General features: G+C 46.1%; 1 pseudogene; it reads right to left on the reverse strand.

The window, feature by feature from the left end:
- Positions 1-8,829: 8,829 nt before the first annotated feature.
- LOC123048727 (ABC transporter G family member 1-like) lies at positions 8,830-17,155 on the reverse strand (annotated as a pseudogene).
- Between the last annotated feature and the right edge of the window lie 503 nt (positions 17,156-17,658).

Genomic DNA, 17,658 nt, shown 5'->3' on the forward strand with positions numbered 1-17,658 from the left:
CTCCGCCGCCACCACGCCTCCACCGAGAGGCGTCCCCGACCTCGCGCGCGATTGGCTTGATCACCCACTCGCCGTCGTGATCCGCCTCATCTATGCCGCGCGACCGACTTGGCCCGTCGGTTACTCGCGCCTCCGCAGGTCCCATGAAGATCGTCCCCGAGTTCAGCACACCTCTCCACCAATCGAGCATCGGGCTGCCGCTGCGTCGCCCCATCGAGCCGCAGCGCCGCCGCCCGGTGGTTCTCCTCGCGGCTGCATCGACTCGTGCTTCGCCGCTGCGTCGCCCCTTCGGGCCGTAGTGCCACGATACGCGGTCCCCACCGCCGCCCCGAGGCCGTCCCCGTGGCTGCACCGACTCGCGAACCGCCGTTGCGTCGCCCCTTCGGGCCGCAGCGTCGCGGCCCGCGGTCCCCGCCGCCGCCCCGAGGTCTTCCCGCCGTCGCCCCGAACCGCCTGCCGCCGCTGCGTCGCCCCTTCGGGCCGTAGCGCCGCGGCCCGCGGTTTGCTCCGCCGTCACCGCGCGTCGAGCTCCCGTGGTATGCGCCGCGCCGTCTTCCTTGGCGCGGGAACGCCACCGTCCGCGCCGGTCTTCGTCACGCTGTCAGGGTTCTTCGCCTACTTCGAGCACCGCCGCCGCACTCCTAACCTAGCCGCCGCCGCCGCTGCTCTTCTTTGGCCGCCGCCGCCCGTCCACCCTCTTCGTCTTCGTCCAAGCACCAGCCCGTCACAAGCGTCGCCGTCATCTACCCCGACCACTTCGTCTACTCCGACCACCGTTGGTGACATCGGCCCCGCGCCGATGGACGCTGCAATCGTCGTCGAGTTCTTCTCTGCTGGCCCGTCCGACTTCTCCGACATGGCGTACAGCTCGTGCAGGTCCCTCGTCTACGCATGCCCGGTGCTGGCAACACCGATGCATGCCTTCATCCACGACGTGTCTCCGGGCCTGGCAAGCCTGGTCGGCGCTTCGTCAAATTCGTCTTCGTCCGTCTACGCATGCCCGGTGCTGGCAACACCGGTGCGTGCCTTCGTCCACGATGTGTCCCCGGGCTTGGCAAACCCGCCGCGACGCGTCGTCAACAACATTTTCTTCCCGGCGCGCCCCTACTTCGACACTACTGCGCCTATGCTAACTCGGCGCCCCCTTGCGCCTGTGGCTCCACGGCGACTTACTCGACACCGGCCACCCCGACTCGACATCGACCCCGGCATTCTTCGCACGGCTACCTCGACCACGGCTCCACCACACACGCTCTCGGCTACCTCGACAAACGGCACAAAGGGCTACAACCTGCTTGAGCAACCTCGTCGGTTTCCACTCCAGCCATGACTCCGCGATGCGTCGACCGTTACGACTGGGGGGGGGGTGGGGGGTGTCCGTCGGCTTGCCTTTGGATTCTTCTCCAGTCTCACCGTCTGTGTCGCTACCGTTGTGACTGCGGGGGGATGTTGAGTATAATGTTTATTAGGAGAGAAGAGATAGATTAGGATTTGTTCTGGCTTGTATTGTACTCCAAATAGATGATTGTACTTCTATATATATGCCCACGAGGCTTAAGCAATACAATAAACTATTCCACCAATCCCTCTCTCCCTTCTAAGAGATATCACCTTTGCTATGTATAATTTATATTTTATTAGTTAAAATCATGATCAAAGTATGATCCTTAAATACAAATGGGAGTAATAATAAACCAGGACGGAGGAAGAAATTTCGACCGTGTATGTCACAAGCGGGTTAGGGTTAGGTTGGAGCGTTGCTGGTTGGAGTATCGTGGCGAATGGCTGCTACCACCTTAATGCTGTCAAGGTCATTACTAGATCTTTTCGCCTCGACGGGTCCGTCACGTTAATGGTGTATTGGCTGTCTACGTACGTACGGCCCAACTGGCTCCCTGAACATGCTACTGTAACGAACGAATGCAGCCAAACCTACTACGTTTCATGACATACCGCGTGACGGAACTATCGTCCGACTTTTCATCGAAGCACATGATGAATGCAGTGATGCGGACGCAGCTGCGGGGAGACGCATGTTAATTGAACTCCCAGTGCTGGGTCGCTGCCAGGCATCAAGGCGGAATCACAGGGGTGGGGGCCCGACGAGCTCGACGCGGATGCGCCCAGCGGTGGACCTGCCGTCGCGGACGCCATGGGACCGTCTTCATTGCGTGCGTGCTCCACACCTCCTCTGCCGAACAGACGTGGACAACATCGGCCGGCCACACGATCCACCGCTGTTAGACTGAGCATGCGCGCACGCGAGAAACACAGCGTACCTTGAACTGAGCACGATCAGCGCATCTACAATCACAGCTTCTTCTTTTTGATATCAAGAGACTTTATTCATCAAATAATGAAAAGATCGTTTACAAGGGAAAATGAAATAAAGTCAGGGATAGCATCCCAAACACAAAAGGTACTGGAGCTAAAAGCATATTTTGCTATAGTATTGGCCACCTCATTGGCCTCTTTAAAACAATGTAAGAAATTAACTTGGCCAAATTTCTTCATCAGTTGTTTACTCTCCATCATCACTGGAACAGAAGGTCCTGCATAATCGTTCTCACCTTTCATAGCATCAACAACAAAAGAGTTATCAGATTCAATTATCAGCTTGCTACAGCCAATGCTCGCCGCCAAATAAAATCCATTTCTGATCGCAATCATTTCCGCTGAGTCTACATTAGGAACGTGAGGCATGAGCCATGAGGCAGACGCAATAAAATTGCCATTCTCATCTTAGGCCACTGCGCCAGAAGCTCCTAACAATGTTTCAGCGACGAATGAAGCATCAACATTTATTTTAACGAATCCTTTGGATGGCTTCTTCCACATCTGATCCAGTTTACGTTTTGGAGACTTTGAGTTAGCAGCTCGCATAAAATTTGTCAACAGAACTTTGATGGAGATGGCAGATCGCTCTGCAGTTTGCACAGATTCTCCCCTCACCAATTGTCGTCATTGCCACCAAAGAAACCATGTAGCAAGTAGCGCCAGCTCAGCACATGGCAAGCCTCCGGTGACCGATTGCATTTTAGCTAAAATATCAAGTGTATCTGATCCTGACCTATCTTGCAGAACCGCTTTTTGCACATCATCATAAAGTCCCAAGTCCTTCCATACATCTTTTACTCTAGCACACTTGAAGCAGTGTGGTATGTCCTCAGGTCCCAAGGAGCAGATCGGGCATTGAATAGGTGTACGTATGTGCCTTCCTAAAAGGACCCCATAACATGGTAAAACCCATGCAACACTTTTCATGCAAAAAATTTAACCTTCCCTGGAATTCTTAATTTCCAAACTTCTTTCCTGATTGAATTCAAGTTGACCCTGCCTTGACCATCTATTCTGTACCCTCGTTGCCCATGTTGATGTTCCCACTCTCAGTGGTATGCAGAACGTACAGAAAAGGTTCCCGATCTTGTGTAATTCCACCGGATAAAATCATCCATGCTATGCACATTCAAAGGGATTTGTAGTATACATTGAGCATCAACAGGTGAAAAACGTCTCGGATTAGGATTTCATCCCACGAACCAGAGTTGGGGTCAATGAGCTCATCAACCTTAGATAGGATGATGTTCCCATTAGGAGTTATAACTTTTCTGCTCGGGCTAGATGGAATCCATGGATCGCTCCAAATATTAATTTCAGCTCCGGATCCAACTCTCCAAATGCATACCATGTTAAAGGTTTGAATTTCCGAGACAATACTCTGCCAGGTATAGGAGGAGCCCTTCTTTGCTCCAGCCTTTAGGATATTTTCATCGGGATAGTACTTAGCCCTTAACACACGCGCACACAAAGAATCTGGGTTCTAGATTAGTCGCCAATATTGTTTTGCTAACATAGCAAGGTTGAAACTATGAAGGTCTCTAAATCCCATGCCCCCTTTCTTCTTCGGAGTACACATCTTTCACCATGCGAACCAGTGCATTTTCTTTCTGTCCTCCTCATCTCCCCACCAGAATCCCGATATCTCATCGGTTATGGCCTTGCAAATACCTTTGGGTAATTTGAAAACTGACATAGCATATGAAGGTATTGCTTGCGCCACAGATTTCAGCAAGATTTCCTTTCCCTGCATAGACAAAACTTTCTCCTTCCAGCCTTTCAGACGTTGGCACACTCGGTCAATTAGGTGTTGGAATTAGTCACTTCTGTCCACCCCAACCATAGTTGGGAGACCTAAATATGTATCGGAGAGAGCTTCAGTTAATATATTTAATTCCCTACAAATATCCTCTCTCACACAGACACCAGTGTTTGGGCTAAAATAAATACTGGATTTGGCATTACTAACCATTTGTCCGAAGTTTTGACAGTAAGTTTCCAGCACTTTCTTCAATGTTCTTGCATTGCTGATATTAGCCTTCATTAAAATTAAGGAGTCATCTACAAAAAGAAGATGTGATATAGACGACGCATTCCGACAGACTTTAACTCCTTCAATTCCCCCAATATCCTCCTCATGAGCTAGAAGGCTTGAGAGACCCTCTGAGCAAATTAGAAATAGGTGCGGGGATAGCGGGTCTCCCTATCTCAATCCCCTTGTCGGCACAAATTCATCAGTTTCAGTGACATTAAAACGAATCTTGTAACTTACCGATGATACACATTCCATGATCATCTCCACCCATTCTTCTCGAAATCCCATTCTCATCATCATGTTACGCAAAAAAAACCACTCAACTCTATCATATGCTTTGTGCATGTAAAGTTTTACAACACCGTAACCATTGGAGCCATGGGTCCTTTTCTTTATCGCATGAAAGCTCTCATAAACAACCAAAACATTGTCGGTAATAAGTCTACCCGAGATAAAAGCACTCGGAGTTGCGGATCTAATTTCAGGAAGTATCTTTTTCAATCTATTAGCTATCATCTTCGAGATAATTTTGTAGACCACATTACACAGACTAATCGGTCTATATTGGGTGATTACCTCTGGATTGTCTACCTTGGGGATAAGCACAATGTTAGTTGCATTCCACCCCGTTGGTATTTTATTCTTATTTATAGCATCAAGAACCTCTTTGGTGAGCTCGCCAAGTATATGCCAGAATCTCTTGAAGAATAAAGCATGGAGACCGTCCGGGCCAGGGGCCTTCACGTCCCCGATTTGAAACAGTGCCCTCTTAACTTCATCCCCTGTGTAATCTGCGCACAAAAAGTCATTCATTGCAGCCGAAACACTTGGCTTCGCTGATGCTAGAAGTCCCTGATCAGTATCCCCTGCCTTTGAAGTGAACAATGACACAAAATACTCCCGCACCAGGGGCTTAAGGCTGTCATTTCCTTCCACCCAGCCATCCATTGTGTTCTTAAGCCGCTTAATCAGATTTTTCTTCCTCCGCATAGAAGTGTACTGCTGGAAATATGAACTGTTCCGGTCTCCATGTCCCAGCCAAGTCACCCTGCCCCGTTGGGCCCAATATATCTCGTCTTGTTCCAGTATGTTTTATATAAGAACTGTAAGTTCCTTATGCCTCGCCTTAACTTCATCGTCCTTAGGAGCTCGCATGAGCTTCTCTAGTTCTTTTTGAACATTCCTCAACCTCGATCATGAAATTTTGAGTACCGTCCGATCCCACACATGCAGATCATTATGGACAGACTCAAGCTTGTCCCGGATGCTCGGACACACGCCATTGTGTACTGCTTTTTGCCATGCAGTTCAGATGATTTTCTCCACTGTATCTTCTGCTAACCAACGTGCCTCAAATATTCTTTCCTTCCTCTGGCCATCAGCTACACCACGGAGATGGTTTGTGTCTAGACAAATAGGCCGATGGTCAGATTTTCCCATCTCCAGGTTTATCAATCCTGCCCAAGGATGCATCTGCGCCCATGCCTGGTTAGACACCGCCCTGTCTAGTCTTTCTCTTAGTCCTCCTCAAAACCAAGTAACGTTATCTCCTCCGTAACCAATATCTTCTAGGGACCAGTCTGATAAAGCATCCTGAAACGCTTGCATTCTTGATTGATGCGGAGGGGCTCCCCCTTCTTTTTTAGAGGAGTCGAGAATCTCATTAAAGTCCCCTATTACTGTCCGCGGTAGATCTATTTGTGAATGCAATTCACGTAAATTATTATAGGTATGGTCCTTGTTATTCCAACTAGGTTATCCGTATAAACAAGTTAGTCTTCAAGTGTCCCATTCGATTCTTCAACTGACACATCAATATAGGCTAATGTAGTTGTCTGGGAGTAGATCCTCACCTCCTTCTTCCAAACTAACAAGAGACCACCTCTTCGACCATCTAGACTTGGAGAAACTATCTTGTGGTCCATCTTTATTTTCTTCTTAACTTCATCTTCCTGAAGATCATCCAGGTGCGTCTCAGACAAGAAGAACACATCCGGGCTATGCCTTCTCTGAATATCCAGAAGCGAGCGGACTGTCGGGGCACCAAGGAGGCCCCGACAGTTCCAGCTTATGATTTTCATTATCTTGGTGGTACTCCAACCACTCCCAGCCACAAGCAAAACTTGCACGAACAAATCTTGAACTTGCACGTGCAGATCAGCCACCAATAATTGTATGTACAAATCACTTGCCCTTGTACGAACAGATCACACTTCAGATAAACAATCAGTCAGAAACCAGATCATCCATCCATAGAACCAACATGCAGCGACCTGGAGAAGCAAGCTGGCTGAATTAACAACGACACCTGCCGCGATAGTTCACGTAGAGTCGGAAAAAATACAGATGATCTGACGAGCAAACCGGCTGGAATCAAAGACGACACACCTACGCAAAGAGAAGGGGTCGGAACATGGCAGCGGCGCCGCCGCCGCCGCCGCCGAAGTGGCGGCCGGCGCGGCCACTGACCTAGATCGCCTTTCTTGTCGCAAGAGCACGAAATGGTACGGGCCTAGTCTTCTTTTGATTGGTTTGCGGTTTTCCTTTCCATCTACAATCACACCTAACTAATACGAGTTGCCAAACGCCCCAGGACGCGTCTTCTGATTACCATTTTCATACAAACCCATGCAATGACATAATCTACGTAAACTACTACTACGAACTACTAAACTACGCGTTGGCATTGTGGTCATTGACGGCCGGGCACACGGCCAGCTCGTCCTTGTCCTCCTCGAACTCGGCGAAGAGCTAGTAGATCTTTGCCTTCCGCTGGTGAAGGACGCGGCGGTTCGCCTCCACCTCGTGCTCTGTCTTGAAGGACTCGAGGAGGGCCTACTGCTCAGCCAGCTCGTCCACCTGGGCCTCCTCGAACTCCTCCATGGCGTTGGCCATGTTTAACTCCTCCATGGCGTTGGCCATGTTAAAGAGAGAGGTCCTTAGGGGGTGGTTGTCTTCTGCGGCCACTTAATAGGGGGGGCAAATAGAGTTGCTCATGAGATTGCTAAATTGTGTATGATTTCTAGAACTGGTGAGTTGGTAGGTGATGTTCCTTCATACATGACGTACTTTGTAAGTAAAAGTTTAATAACTATGTCTTAATTATTGTATGTTTTTTCAATAAAAACATTATATGCATTAATTATTTTGGTCTTTGCTATCTCTCGCACGGAAAAGTTGATGGTTCATGATGTGATGTTGTTTTGAGGTGGTGATCGGTTGGTGTTTTCGATGACTAACATCCAAGGTGGTGTGTTGTGATGATGTTCTACTGGTTTCTTTGTGGTGGGCACTCTCAGAGCGATTCTTTCCTTTTTGGACCCTTCAAGAAGCTTTCTTTACCTTCCCGTACATACCGGGACACTCCCGGGGACCTTCAAGAGCACTTTCAAGATCATCTGAAACACTTTCATAATCCTTCCAATATCTCATAGTACTTCCACATATTACTACTAGTCATTATGTGTGTGATCCTGTAGGTTAGATAATATGCGGACATGTCCGAAACATCTTTTAGTCAATAATTATTAGCGGGATCTGCACACCCAACATAATTCCCACAAATCAATGAAGATCATTATCGAGTGAAACTTTTGTTATTGAATAGAATTCCCTTTACCTCGTGATATGTTACAAAAGACGAGGAGAGACTTTTACGGTATCCCAGTGATCAACACCTTGATCACTATACCTAGTTATCCGTGTTACTGGTGTGTACTTGTTTCCGTATTCCGGTATTGACGTGACTAACTTCTTAGTCACTATACTTGGCCAGGCGACGCTGGATACCGTAAAACCGACTGGGCCGAGAGTGTATGTCGTCATCCCCAAAGAGATTAATCCTGATCTTGACATATAGAACACCACGACATACTTTTCTGGTGTACCCGAAAGTCACCTTTAAAATCACCCAATGGCGAAGTAACGTTTGGCAACCCCAAAGTAACCATCTGATATCCGGGTCTACGATTCATGGTCTATGGATGCAAGTAGAAGTTAACACACTATATGAAAACACCGATGACATATTAACGACGTGATCTCATCGTATTTCATAAGTTGGGTCTATCCCATAACACTGTTACAACAACAATGTGTTCTCATTATTGCGAGCACCCTTGTTACATTAAAAATGCCCATGGTCAGGAAAACGGAACAATCAATAATACATTAGCTAGTCCAAAGGCCCGACTAGGGATATGTTTGGCGTTTATCTTTCAATGGATGCAACTAGGCTTTCCTCTGAATCTCACATTCAAGAACCATTGCAATTCTAGCTTAATTATTAACATGGAAATATAATAATAATGACTTTGCAATTGTGTCTAGGGCATATTTCAATAACAGTTTCAAACCAGGTACAATTATCTCGATGGTCTCTTACAAATATGGCAAACAACATACATGTATGATAGGACAACAAACATATAATTTTACTCTTCATAGACAATGTGTCATTACACTTTTGCTATTAGACATTTTATGAATGGTTTTGCCATTTTTGAAACCTTTATAATGACCAAGAAAAGCACCCTATAGATAATGACCATTCCAAGTAAGATCGCAAGAACGACCCACTTAGAGTAACCTAACTCCACTTGTAAGTTGTACTTAAGGATATATTTACCACTAATGTCAATACCCCTGGCAAGACCTAAATCTTGGAAGACCAAGCCCAAGAATTCATTTTTGGACAATCCTTGAGTTGTATACTTTTGGTAAGATATGTAGTACGTTGGGTACTTCCATATTGGTTTTGGGAGGTCATTTGGAAGCCTGAAGAAGCCAGCGTTTAGCATTAGTAGCCCTTGTACTCTAGAACCCGTAATTATACCTAGGAGAAAATCAGGTACGATGGCTGCAACAATCATCATCAAACCCTCAACCAACATTGTGCATGTCCATAGAGTTGCAACAAAGAAGAAGAAGTGTTCTATTCCTCTTTGAAGTCCAGTTAGGTAATAAGCAATTGCGGCAGGTAGTACGGAGATGAGACCCAAGTATAGAGTTGATGAAAGTGTGTTGGCTATTACAAATTCAATGGCCCCGTAGTGTCCACTCCGCTGCTCTTTCTCAAATATCTGCATTTTCCAAATTATCATGTAATAGAAAATCACAAAACCAAAGTAGACTTGTTTTAGAAACAATAATGATACCCACCTTCATATCCTCGACAAATGATGGAAAACCTCCGATTGCCATCATTGTCATGAAGGTTGATGTAAACATAAGCATAGATGCTCGTGCCTAGAATGGTCAACAAACATAGAGTAGTATGTCAACCTACAAATACTTACTATTTTCACTCTTTATTTTATAGATTAGGAATCGACTACTCACTTGGATTGATGCATAATTGTGACCAACATTGAAGAAAATGGTCCCAATGGTTAAAAAAAGTGCGATGTTGATTACAAAACGTAACCAATAATAGCCTATGTCTCTGTGCATGTTAATCATTGATCTTTTGGTTAGGACAATCGATTTGGTCCAGAACGATGCTTGCCTTTGTTGAAGTACATGGTCACCCTGCTAAACAAAAACAATGGAGACGCAAAAGTATATAAGTGAGACATATATAATCTCACATACTCAACCAAATGCATCAGCTTAGTCCATATAAAGAAGATACCTTCTTAATTAATTTGCTTGCTTCCATTTCAGTTCCTAAAATAGCAGGAGAGCCAGAAGAAGCCACTAGAGTTTGGATTACTTTTGCAGCATGTGCCAAATTTATCGCTGATTCTTCCTCGGCTTCCTACACAAACATGATGTATATGCCTTTCAATTTACCACGAGTTAAATTTTCCATACAGAAATACAAAGCCTTGAGAGATCATTTTCATACCTCAAAGTCTGTGTTTATCATCCTTAAGAAGTGATCAGAAGGATTCCTCCTCAATGGGCATGGGAACCCATTAGCATCAAAGAACTGCAAGTTACCCAAAAGAGTATGGTTAATTTTGTACACACTATAGAAACAATCTTTCATGAAAAAAAAATATAACCTAGCGATACCCCACACATATCCAAGTGAAAGCATCTTCTGTGCAGACACATCTATAATAGACTGAAGCCTAAAAAAATTCATACATGTGCATAAATGGTTCACAAGCAAATGTTGTTTTACAAAAATATAGTAATCGTTATAGAAAAGCATCATGTACATTAGTTAACAAATTTGATGCAATTTTTTTAAAAGTGGAAATCTTAGAAATGTGTACAATTTTGATGTTACTGGTGGGTACCGACCTTCTACCTCATAAGCATAGAGAATATTATAAATGACAGAAAAGAGACTAGAATAATTGCATTAACTGCTAAAATAGAGAAAGATATGTGACTTGTAAGTCTATGCGAGTATATTTTACACATGTTTGAACTCCTACAGACATTGGAATTACTTAGAAATTCTTGGTTATAAGTAATTGAAAGGCTCGGCCTTTCATTATGTTTGAAATGTTCATATAACAAGTGTTTATTTTTTTCTTGAGGTGGATTCTTTGTCCACTCATTTCAACATGGTGCCATGACGAGAATGGCAAGGAGATCCAATTGTGGATCCCGAACTCGATGCCGGAACGTACTTGCCAGTAGCTATGTGTTGCAAGAGTATCCAAGAAATTCTTGCTACAACCAAAAACTGAATCACAGATGGTTTGGAACTATAGTTGTATGTGGTATTCAGGTATCATAGGCAGTTGCAAAACCTCTGATGATATTTTTGTTACCACTGTCTTGTGTCTCAAACGGTTTAGCAAACTGTATGTGATAGGAGTTCTCAATGCTCTTGAAGTGGTATTTTGTAGTACTGAATTACATTAGTCAATATTGGATGGGAAATACACAGGAGCACCAAGGTGCTCCAACCCCCTACACGAAAATTAAATTTAAAAAATACCAGGAAAATTAAAAAAACTAAAATCTTGGGATCTCAAACTTGGGTGCCCAATCTACGCCCGTATGAAGTTTCGTATAAAAATACCAGGAAATATATCTGTAGCGAAGAAAATACAGTTTGAACTAAAATCCATCCAATCAGTTTTTTTGGTGTACATAGGAATTTTTTTGGTCATTTTTTCCATAGATACATTTTCTGGTGTTTTTTCACAAAATTTCACACGAAAGTAGATTGAGCACTTACATGTCCCAAAACCCCAGATTTGTTTTGAATTTTCCTGGTATTTTTTTTGCATTTAATGTTCATATAGGCGTGTGGAGCACCCAGGTGCTACAAATCCTTTTCCGTATTGTACGTGCTTTCAAGTCAGAAGTAACTATTCAAATGTTTGCTATTTATTTTTCAGAGAGACATTGAAGTTGCACTTGCATTTAACAATCGACTGGTATGAAGCTCATTAGTTGGGAATAGCATTGCTTGACGCTTGCGTTCCAGCTCCCCGCTCCCGCTCCTAGGGTTCCCCCTCGCGCCTCCGCCGCCGCCGGCCGCCATCCCCTCCCGCGCCTCCGGCCACCGGCCGCGCACGCTGCGTCGCGCCCCGCCTCGCTCTCCCCCTCCCGGCTCGCTCCCCGCGTCGCCTCCCCGAGCGAGGGGGCCGAGGGGCCCTCTCCCCGCCCCCCAGCGCCCCCCTCCCCTTCCCCTCCTTCCGCCGCCGCCGGCCTGCGCCACCGGGCCTGCCCGCGTGGTGTTGGCGGCGGTGGCGGCCTTTCCTTCCCCACGTGCGGTGCCATGCATGGCTCGGGTGGTGGCATCCCGCGGCGGTGCTCCTCGGTCGACGGTGGTTCCGGTGGCGGCTGCTCAAGGCGGCGTGGCTCCGGGTGGCCTAGAGGCGGCGACGCGGCCACTTGGCGGCGGGCTGGCGCGGTGGATGGTGGCGGCGCCCTCCCGGACCATATCTGGGCCCTTTGGGCCCCATCTGGGTCTGGGCGGGCCTGACTCGGTCTTGACCGCGGCGGCTCCGGCGGGGGCGGTGGTGGCGCGGCTTGTGCGGGGGGTTGTGGAGACGGCCGGACGTCTACTGCAGCGCGGCGATGGGGGCTTCACGAGCCCCTTTTGGGCTCGGCCGGACCTCGAGGGCCTGGTACGCTCCCCTTGCCGCATCTGGTCGGTGACCGCCGATGGTGGTGGAGGTTGTCTCCTCCGGCGTGGCTGCTGTCGCTACCGCTCCTCATTCTTCGCTGCTCCCTCTCGACCTCGTCGGTCTCGCTTCGATGGCCATGGTGAGGCGGCGGTGATGATGGCAAGACCGTGGTGGCGCACGTTGGTGGGTGGCATGTCTGGTGGAGCGCGTCGGACCGTTCGGGGATGTGGGTGTTTGCCAGATGGGAAAAAATCCGTGCCGGCTCGGCACCGACGCGGTGACGCCTGTGGGCGCCACCGTTCCTTCCTGAAGGGCGTCGGGTATTCCCCTTCCCCACGCCCCTTCGCATACCGGGGAAAACCCTAGGACCTGTCCGTGCAGCAGCATCATCGTCGTCGTGTTCCTTCTTGAAGGTGCTGCTTGGTATGCGGAGGTTTGAGGTGCTTGGAGCGTGGTGGTAGATCTCAGGTGGGCGCAGCGGTTTCGGGTTATCATCGTTTTCGTCGATCCGACGTTGTTAACATTATTTTATCTCTTCTTTCTCTTTTGTTTGTTTTGGGCATGCTTGTGCTGTTTGCCCCAGCATTGGACTCTTCGTTGTATCGGGTGGTTGCTATATCTATATAGCGGGGCGAAAGCCTATTTCGTTTAAATGAAGCTCATTAGTTTTTTTAAGCCGTAAGCTCATTAGTTTTGCATATGTACACTTGTCCTGTGTGCTAAAACAACTTTCTTAATAATTGTATCTGCTCTCTGTTAATTAGTTTGTTAGACATGTTGGTGTCAAATTTAACGTTGGCAAGCCTATACTTTCCATCATAAGAATCATAATGTTCAATCTGATACACACCTTTTCTATGTAGAAATGATAAGAATGCACAAGTTCAGCAAATCAACAGCATCCTGCCATCACTATCTTGCCAGAGTATAAATTGTTTAAGCTGGCCAGTTTACCTTAATTAAAGTGTTGTTAATTAGTCTAATGATGCCCCCAAGCTGTTATTTCTTTCTGCAGTGATTTAACTACGTTTCAATTTTCATGCAGTGATTTAATGCAATTCTATTACTGGCCTATTATATACAAATTTGTTCCCGTACGAAACTTCCAAATATTCTGTAGTCCTGTAGATGGGGTCGGGGACAACTCTCAAACATGGTCATGTGCAATTTAGAGAATACATACTCAAGAATAGTGACCCCATTGCTTACAAGGCAGCTCTGTCCTTGCACAAAGGAAATATAATGGTTCTGAAAATCTCTACTGTTAGTTTCATGTCGTTAGTTGGGATATAGATAGTGATCATTTCTTCTTTCCATTAAATGTGTTTAAGATATGACATTTTACCAGTTGTAAATGAGGTCTTTAGGTGAAAGTGTTGTTCAAGGAGCAGCATATAGAAAATGTACATTATCACGCTAGCTAAGCAATATTTTTGTAAGATAGAACATTTGGATGGCGTTTGGACAAAGAAAGAACCCGTAAAAGGTAATGGTTCACAGTACATGGCCACCAAAATATGTCAAGATTTTACCACCCGATATTTTTCAAATGCATGTAATCAAATTTCAGATTATGATGATGGTTAAATAGATGCTCATGGTGCCGCTATGCACACTACAGCGGTAGAGGTTAAAAGTGGAGATGTCTTTTTTCCTAAATTCTGGGCCAAAATTTATTACTTTTTCGCGCGAAGGGGGAGGGGCGCTCAAATTAGTACGGAAATGCTAAAAATCTGACGTCGGATTTTCAGGCGTGATAAATCAAACATTTTTCATGGCAATTTATATTGACGTGAATATGGCAAATTTAGTCTGTCAGCACTGGCAATTTCCTGGCAAAAAAATAAGCGGGGACAGATTTATCATGCTCGTCAGCTAAACTTGTCATTCTTGGCAAACATAATTTGCTCTGAAAATTGTTTGATTTGCCATGCCTAAAAATCTAACATTTGCTCGGTATTCGGGTCCAATTACTATGGGTCTATTTGATCGCACACCGGTTCCGCCTTGCTAATTTTTTTGGCGTTGACAGCTGCGAAGGCATCTGCTTGAATTGGGTCACGCCCTATACCCAGAGGTTCCTCCCATTTGAGTAACCAATTTTTGGGCAATCCACTGGCGGCTGAATTTATCCAAACGGAGCCTATACGCCCCTGTATTTGCGGTTTGGTTTCTCTGTCCTGAGTAATAATGGATATATTAACACTGAGCCATGTGTTTATCACTCGCCCACAGACACATATGAGGACATTGGTTATGTTGCAATTCAGGCCACAATATTGCACTAGATATGCTTTCACAAACCATAAGTAACACTAATCCCAGGACCAATATTTTATAGATATGCTTTCACAACATTGAACTAGATATGTTTTCATAAATCATAAGTAATACTGACACTAGTCGCAGGGTCACCAATGCAACCATAAATTCCGAACTGAAGTACACGTACCTCTATTGCCTTGGAAGCTGGCCCAAAATAAACTGCCCTCCCATTGGCCAGCAGGCAGAGGCCATGGAAGAGCTCGAACACCTCTGTGCTTGGCTGGTGGATGGCTGCGACGACCGTCGTCCCATTCCTTCTGGCGATCCCGGCGATGCGACTCATGACATGGTACGACGTGGCGCTATCAAGCCCGCTTGTTGGCTCGTCGAGGAAGATGAGCGCCGGCGACGCCAGCAGCTCAATGCAGATGCTCACTCGCTTCCGCTGGCCACCGCTGATTCCCTTGCAAACTCGCCCGCCGATCCGAGTTCCGGCCACAGTGGCGAGTCCCATCTGCCGGATAACATCGTCGGCCCATGACCGCTTCTCCGCCGGCGTCAAGGAGTCCGGCAGCTGAAGCTGTGCAGAATAGTGCACTGCCTCCGCCACCGTCAACGTCGCCATCAGCACGTTTTCTTGGGTCACATACGCCTTCATTGCATGAACGTGATCGGAGGTTGTTAGGGAGTTATACACAAACGTCGATGTTTAATTATACCTCTATCAATGTCGGGCATGGGCATATGTGGAACTTACCGAGGTTCCGGATGCAACCTTGTGACGGCATCCATTGATCAACATGTCTCCCCTCGCTTTCATGTTAGGTCCGAGTCGTCCTGTTTATAAGCATATACATATGTATATGTAGTACAGATCATAAGTAAAGGAGAAACGTATTGACAAACCAAACATTAACGTTGTCCACAATCGCTATGGTTTAGCTGAGGTAACAAGTGGCGCCGACAATATTATGGGAAGAAGAAGACACATAGCGAAATCCAAGCAGGAGTACTAGAGAGTGTGTTTCTCGTTCGACAATCATGAGGCCGGGTTGGTTCGCACATCGGAATTTTATTGAACACTATTTATGCATAGAAATGTGGAAGGAAGTGATTATTTCAAAGTGGACTATGAAATATTTATTTACACATCGGATATTTGATCATCTTTGTATATTTACAGAAAATACTTGCATATATTAAACCTTGTGTGCAAAAGAAAAAACTTGTGTGTAACTTTAGATTTGAACTAACCAAACTAAAGGTTAAAAATCCATTTGATGTATTTTGCAATCTGTCTGCAGGCATGTTATTTTTAAAATAATATCACAAAATGCAAGGGTATATACCCACAGACCACAACTGTAAGAAGTTAGCTGATAATTAATTAACCAATCTCATACAATATGTTTTTTCTAAACCCTGGAAATTATGGTTGTCCATATCATATAGATGCAGAGACGGGAAGATGGTGCGATTACTCTTAAAAAAACATTGGTGCATGAGCCATGAGCTATGTGGCATCACCTTGGATGCAACACATCAATTACTCTTTTTCACATCGGTGAGCTTATGGTTGCATCGTATTGCACCAATTAACCGATCGCACTGTAAATTATGGTTGTCCGTATCAATTACCCTTTTTCACATTGGCACTTTTTTTACGTCGACACAAGGGGCGCAGCCGTCCAAGTAGGAGCGTGTTAGCCATGGACTTTTTTTCCGGAAAAATTAGCCATGCACTTAATAGAAACACGAGGTAAGAGCAGAACTATATACTGATATTTATTTTATTGTACAAATTTCTAGTTGGGTTTTTTCTGTTTATTTGTGTCAAACAACTTACAAAGTACCTAGTAGCAAAATCAAACAAAACAAAAGATAGCAACAAGTTTAAATAGCTAACTGGAACATTAGCAAAATTACCACATGTGCAGAACTTATTTACGAACAAAGAACACTAGCAAAAATAAAAATAAATTACAGCTGGAATACAAAACAAATAATCATATCTTACAAATATATTATAAGTTTTTCTAAACAAAAGATAAAGTGTAAGTTTACAGAAGATGGACATTTCAAGTTATCAGCTTTTTTGTATGGTAGGAAAGTTATACCAGCCAAGGCATCAAGTAGAGTAGTTTTGCCACAGCCGGAAGGACCCATGAGAGCCAGCACTTCGCCAGGGCGCGCGTATCCACTAAGCCCATCAAGGATCACAGCATGGCCCTTTCTCCTGCTTATGACCGTCACCGATAGATCCTGCCACTTCAGAAATACCCCAGCAACGCCGGGCTCCACATTGTCCACTACCCCGTCGGCCGGCGAAGCCTCCCATGGCTCCGAGTTAGAGAGACAACGTGGGAAGAAGATGGGGCTTGACGGCCACGCCGACCAGCCGCGCCATGAAACCCTAGCAGTGCTCGACGACGTCATCGACTGTAGTGGCCTGGTGGGGCTCGGCTTCGGGGCCCATCTCGGCAGTGGTGACGCAGCCATATATATACGTTGTGTGCCTTTTCAATTTGCGGTTTCCATGTGTCTACCAGCGCCTTATATAGGTCCAAAGTTTTTTTTTGGAACGAAGGCTTCAGAGGAGCCCGGCTTTGAATTAACGAAGCCATCAATCGGCCAGGGATTACACAAGGCCACCAATACAACCAACACGGAACAGAAAGGAAAATCTACAGCGGATACAGAGAGTTGCCCAGCAGCTTACAAGCACCAAAGACTACAAGCCCTACACAAAATCCTAAATAAGCTCTAGCTTGTAGTCGACGGAGTCCTCCAAGTGCACTTGACCCAGAAGAGCGAACAGAGAGGAACATCAAACGGCGCCAGTGCGCAACGACAAAGGACCGCGCCCTCATCAACCCAGGACGGTGGACACCGAAAACATGTCGCAGTTCTCCAAATCCGGAGGGGACCCCTGCCCCTCGCCTTGGCTCGAAAGGCGCCGGACTGCCGGAAGATGGAATT

Source organism: Triticum aestivum, chromosome 2D (genome assembly GCF_018294505.1).
Source record: "Triticum aestivum cultivar Chinese Spring chromosome 2D, IWGSC CS RefSeq v2.1, whole genome shotgun sequence".
In the NCBI taxonomy this organism is placed as follows: domain Eukaryota; kingdom Viridiplantae; phylum Streptophyta; class Magnoliopsida; order Poales; family Poaceae; genus Triticum; species Triticum aestivum.